Below are 6,402 nucleotides of genomic sequence, written 5' to 3'. Positions count from 1 at the left end.
TAGTTACTCAAATATGCAAAATAAATCATGAAATATTGCTGGTTTACTTTACTAGAACATGATATCTACCAAACCTAAATAAAAACATATATCTCAGTACTTAAAGAACACTGAGTCAAACAACATTCATATACTGATGGAAGCTTTTAAAACTAGGTAGAATTATTTTGGAGAAACATGAAGAATCACAGAAATGTTCCCATTTTTGATAAGGAAATAGTTCAGAATAGGACAAAAACACAATCTTTAAAGATGATCTTGATTTAATCATTCATAATGAAATAATTGTGAATTTAGTTTGGAGCCCAAGAGGAGACTTTTAGGTAGCCCCCAGAAAGCAGTTTAATACTTTCACATGAGGGATTATGACATCATGTTAAGGGATTATGGTTTTCCCAGGATGAAGGAGATAGGGAAAGAAGTATGATTTTATGACTGACAGTACAAGAACAAAGTTCATTAGATGGAAAACTTAATTGCTAAAGTTAGTAGTTACTGATTAGATATTATATACAGTATAGTGGCAGATATTGTAATCTGCCTACTCAACGTCCATTCTTTTTCTCTTTTTTTTTGAAATAAAGTAATTCAGAATAAATGGTACTATTATGTAGCTAGATACAAGGACCCATTGGAAAGACTTCAAACTGTGCTATAATTCTTTCCAACATTTTATCTGTCTAGTCAACCACCTACTTTTCTAGAAAGACTTATCTTTTCAAAAAGCTAATGTTAAATTATTAAAAAATTGCAAAGTTTTAAACACACTAGGTTTTCATAAGACCAACAATTCCTCATTCAGTTGATGGCATTATTGCTAATTTGGGGGCCCCTTGGCCTTCCCTGGATAATTATGCAAATGTCTGTACAAAATATAACTTCATTTTATAAAAGTGAGATATGCTTATTTTTTTAAAATATCCAACCTACACAAAAGAGTATGAACAGGAATTTAACAAACATTCTAAGCCCTGAAGATAAAGTATAAACATTTGGTGAACATCATTGTAAGCATCCTTCTAAATATATATAAAGACACATGGACCAATGGAGAAGATACACGAAGAAATAAAATTTATGTAAGAAAAGGCAAATAACACACATATATATCATTAAGGTTAATTTTATATTACTCCAACATAAAAGAAACTAAGTAAATTACTTTTATTCTATTAGAGGCTGCTTATACTAAGATAAAAACAAATATACATGTAAGCTTGCTATAAGAGAATATGAACCAAGTACTATCATTAATACTACCCATTATTCCCAATGTTTTGTTTTATTCTTTCAAGTCTGGGTTAAAACTGTTATATTTTGTTCTGGACCCAAGACACACACAGCAATATTAAGTTTAGTTCCTACAGTGAAAATGCCTTTTATATTTCAAGTCTTTATTTTATCTTTTTATATGTGTTTATATAGTGTACACATACTATATGCATATAAACATACCAATGATTTTAATGGAATGAAACAGTATATATTATTTCCTATATATTCCAATATATATTATTAGAACATGAAATCTATCAAACCTAAAGAAAAACATAACTCCCAATACTTAAAGAACACTGAGTTGAACAACATTCTTATACTGATGGAAGCTTTAAAAATAGGTAGGATTATTATTTTGGAGAAACATGAAGAATCACAGAAATGTTCCCATTTTTGATAAGGAAATAGTTCAGAATAGGACAAAAACACAGTCGATAAAGATGATTTTGATGGCATCATTCATAATGAAATAATTGTGAATTTAGTTTGGAGCCCAAGAGGAGACTTTTAGGTAGCTTCAAGAAAACAATTTAATAATTTCACAAGAGGGATTATGACATCATGTTAAGGGATTATAATTTTCTCCCGATGTAGGAGATAGGGAAAGATGTATGACTTTATGACTGACAGTACAAGAATAAAGTTCATTACAGGGAAAAACTAATTGCTAAAGTTAGTAGTTACTGATTAGATTTTATATACAGTACAGTGGCAGATATTGTAATCTGCACACTCAACATTCATTCTCCTCCTTCTCCCAGAACAACCCCAATTAGTATCAGGAGATAATATGCCTAGTTATAAGTATCTGACTTTTCAGATTCCTTTGTAACTACAGAGGCCTCACCAATGAAATGGATAGATGTTTTTAGAGAGGTTGTTGTATCAATAAAAATGACAAGTCTCACTTGCAAAAAGACATGTTTATTCTGGGTATTTCACCTTCTACTTTCTGCTAGGAAAAAGCAGCAATCCTGTGATTGACTACAAGTCAAAATGCTCAAGGACAAGAGAGCAGAGAGATGAATCCAGTCTCAGTTGGTGTTACTGAGCTGCTATACTGACTCTGGACTGCCTATGTTTAGTGCTCTCACTGCATTAAATTTAAAAATCCCCATCCATTTGAGAGGGTGTTCCTCTATTTTGTTGTGTTTAATTAACATATCACAAAGTGAATTCATGCATTATGTCACCTAAAGGTCACAATTTTCTCAGGCTGATATTGTAAGCAGGTGAGAAAACTGGAGCTTAATATAAAGTGATATTATCTGGCCAGTGTTGATACTGGTCAGATTCCAAAATCTTCCAAATTAAATACTATTATCATTTATCTCCATTACAACTATAAGAAATAAAATTTATGTAAGAAAAGGCAAATGACATACATATACATACACACATATATATCATTAAAGTTAATTTTATATTAATCCAACAAAATAAATTAAGAAAATTACATTTATTCTATTAGAGACTGTGTATACTAAGATAGAAGCAAATATACACATAACATAACCTTGCTAAAAGAGAATATGAGCCAAGTGCTATCATAAATACTACCCATTATTCCCAATTTTCTGTTATTTTACTCTTTCAAGTCTGGGTTAAAATCTTCATGTTTTGTTCTGGACTCAAAATATACACACCACCATTAAGCTTATTTCCTACAGTGAAAGTTACTTTTATATTTCAAGTCTTTTTTAAAATTTTGTATATGTGTTTTAATATATTGTAGAGATGCATAAATGCATATAAACACACCAATGATTTTAATGCAATGAAACAGTATATATTGAGGAGGCCTTGCTCCGAATGAGACCCGATGCTACTGAGAGCCGATGCTACAGTGCCCACCGTGCCCCCACGATAGAGCAGACCTGGGTGGCAGGCTTCAGGTCCTGAGGGATGGAGTTATCTAAAATGTCCAGAAGCTCCATGCAGGTGAGCTTCGTGTTGCCAGCGCTGCAGTCAGCCTCTGAAACTGGACAGGAGCTTCAAGATCCTGGACTGTGTTACCATCCAAGAGCTCACAGCTCCAGTACTTTCCACAGCCCAGGCAAAACCAGGAGACGCCCAGGAGGAATAGGCTAACTCAGGAGAGCAGCCATTTATTGAAACTCACCAGGATGACATCTCTTGAGCAGATTCATCCCCCCAGCCAGGATGATGTCTACAGAAAGTGCTAACAACTTCACTCTGATTGGAGAGGCATCTGATGGCGGCACTATGGAGAATCTCAGCCGAAGACTAAAGGTCACTGGGAACCTTTCTGACATGATGGCCAGACAGATGAGGATCACCCACTGAGTGAAGAATGCACAGATACTCTTTTAGACCAGCTGGATTCTCAGCTCAATGTTACTGAAAATGAGGTCAGAATTACAACTGATGTCTGGAGATCCTAGAGCAAATGAATGAGGATGACAGTGAACAACTACAGAGGGAGCTGAAGGAGCTGGCACTAGAGGAGGAAAGACTGATCCAGAAGTTGGAAGATGTGGAAAAGAACCACAAGGTAGTGGCAGAAAATCTGGAGAAGGTCCAGGCTGAGGCTGAGAGACTGAATCAGAAGGAAGCTTAGTATCAGAGAGAATATAGTGAATTTAAATGACAACAGCTAGAGCTGGATGATGAGCTGAAGAAAATCAGATGTGGTATGCCCAGATTCAGCTGCAGAAGCTGAACAAAACCAATGTCTTTAATGCAACCTTCCATATCTAGCACAGTAGACAATTTGGCACAATTAATAACTTCAGATTGGGTCTTCTCCCCAGTGTTCCTGTGGAATGGAATGAGGTTAATGGTGCTTGGGATCATACAGTGTTGCTGCTTCATGCCCTGGCCAATAAGGTGGGTCTGAAATTTCAGAGGAATCAACTTGTTCCCTATGGAAATCATTCATATCTGGAGTCTCTGACAGACAAATCTAAGGAGCTGCCATTATATTGTTCTGGGGGTTTGTGGTTTTTCTGGGACAACAAGTTTGACCATGAAATGGTGGCTTTCCTGGACTGTGTGCAGTAATTCAAAGAAGAGGTGGAGAAAGGTGAAGCACAATTTTGTCTTCCTTACAGGATGGATGTGGAAGAAAGCAAGATTGAAGATACAGGAGGCAGTGGTAGCTCCTATTCCATCAAAACCCAGTTTAACTCTGACGAACAGTAGACAAAAGCTCTCAAGTTCATGCTGATGAATCTTAAGTCTTGCTTGGGTATCCTGGCAGTTTTATAACAAACAACTTTCTTGTTTTCTTAGGATACTTGTCTTAAAGGCTTTAAATTTTGTTTTTGTTTGCAAAAAAATAAGTTTTAAATTTGGAAAATATTAAATAGCACCAAATACCAAAAGAGATAAAAGCCACTTTCTTTTAAAATATCATGTGTGTTGAGAGCCACAGCCGAAGGGGCCCCAGCAAACTTTCAGACTGCCAGCTGATGATTGGCTCACAGTGGCCCCAGCAACATCTAGCTGATTGGCTCCTCTGTGGTGATGCTCATTTGAGATGCTCATTGAGCTGTTTCCCCACCCTTTCAGACTATCAGCTGATGATTGGCTCACAGCAGCCCCAGCAACATCTAGCTGATTGGATCCTCTGCGGTGATGCTCATTGGGCTGTTTCCCCGTCCTTTCAGACTATGGAGCTGCTCATTGGGAGACTTTTTTGGCTCCGCCCATGTGACCCAGCCAATCAGCTTCAAGAGCAGGAGGAGTCGGTGAGGTTGAGAGGCTTGTGGGAAGCCGGTGGTGGCAGTTGGGCTCTGAGGGTTTTTCCTGAGGAGCTGTTTTGTTTGGCGTGTGTGGTTCTAAAAATAAAATTAGTTTCTTTTGACAAGTGGCTCCTGAATTGTGCCGAGCCAGACTGTGGCATTTGGTGGCTCGCATGGTGAGCGACTGAGGGTAAGTGATAAGGTAAACTGCTCGCCCCTGAGGGCAGGGCGAGAGGATGGGTAGCCATTTTAAGGTTCCTCTTTTGTTTTGCTTCACTTTTTTTTTTAAGTTACCTGTCCCTGGAGATGAGTGAGAAGGAAGAAAAACCGCTCACATCTAAGGAAAAACTATTTACGTCTGAGGATCAGATAGGGAGAAAGGACAGATGCACATGTCAGGAGGATAGAAAGGCTATAATGATTTTTTGTTGTTCCTTTTTATTTCATTCTGTCTCGGTTTTGTTTGGCATCATCTTTTTGGGTTGTATTATTGTAGAAATACGGGATCAGAAATTAGTAAAAAACAAACTGAAAGAGTGTTAAGTAAATTGTTAGAGGAAGGAGGCATCTCAGTAAAATCAAGAACAGTCAGGGCATATGTTGATACAATACAAAAATGTAGCCTATGGCTTTTTAAGGAGGAGTTGTTAAATATATCACAATGGAACCATCATGGTGAAGATTTAAAAAAAAAATAGAAAAGAAAAGCCCAGGAACTCTGCCAGTTGGCACATTGACATTGTGGGTGTTGGTATCTGGTTTGCTTAGTCCAAAGTCTTCAGTTCAGACAAAGATAGAGGAAGAAAGCTTAGAGCAGAAAAAGCCATCAGGGGGAAAGTTACAAAAGGAGACTGCTACTAACAACTTTCTATCACCAGAGGGCATAAGTGTCCAACCAACAGTGCCACCTCTACAGGAGACTGCTACTAACACTTTTCTATCACCAGAGGATGTAAATGTCCAACTAACAAGGCCACCTCCATATGCTTGGAGGCCCCCAAACCCTGCAGTTGATAGTTGGGATCCTGAGACAGGATCTCAAGTATTAACATGCCCTGTATTTGAGGTAGGAGGGCAGCGAATTCACTATGCTTTAAATTTCAAAACAGTGAAGCAGCTAAAAGAGGCTGTAACAACCTATGGTCCTCAAGCACCCTTCACTGTAAGCTTGGTCGAATCCATTAACAACTTGAACATGACACCAGCAGATTGGGCTAATATGTGTAAAGCTATGCTAAATGGAGGACAATACTTGTTATGGAAGGTTGCCAATGAGGAATTTTGCAAGGAAATGGCTAGGCAAAATAGAACAGCACATTATCCTCAGAGAAATCTAGATATGTTGTTAGGAAAGGGACATTATGAGGATCAGCAGAAACAAATTGCATATGATCCTGGCGTATATGCACAAATTGCT

General features: G+C 37.5%; 1 pseudogene; it reads left to right on the top strand.

Annotated features, from left to right (window-relative positions):
• Positions 1-3,183: 3,183 nt before the first annotated feature.
• Positions 3,184-4,379, top strand: LOC124089837 (beclin-1-like; annotated as a pseudogene).
• Positions 4,380-6,402: the final 2,023 nt, after the last annotated feature.

Source organism: Marmota monax, unplaced genomic scaffold (assembly GCF_021218885.2).
Source record: "Marmota monax isolate L192 unplaced genomic scaffold, Marmota_monax_Labrador192_F-V1.1 WCK01_AAM20220418_F8-fsc00318, whole genome shotgun sequence".
Taxonomy (NCBI): domain Eukaryota; kingdom Metazoa; phylum Chordata; class Mammalia; order Rodentia; family Sciuridae; genus Marmota; species Marmota monax.
Note: the sequence above shows the minus strand (reverse complement) of the source record. Positions and strands in the feature narration are given on the sequence as shown.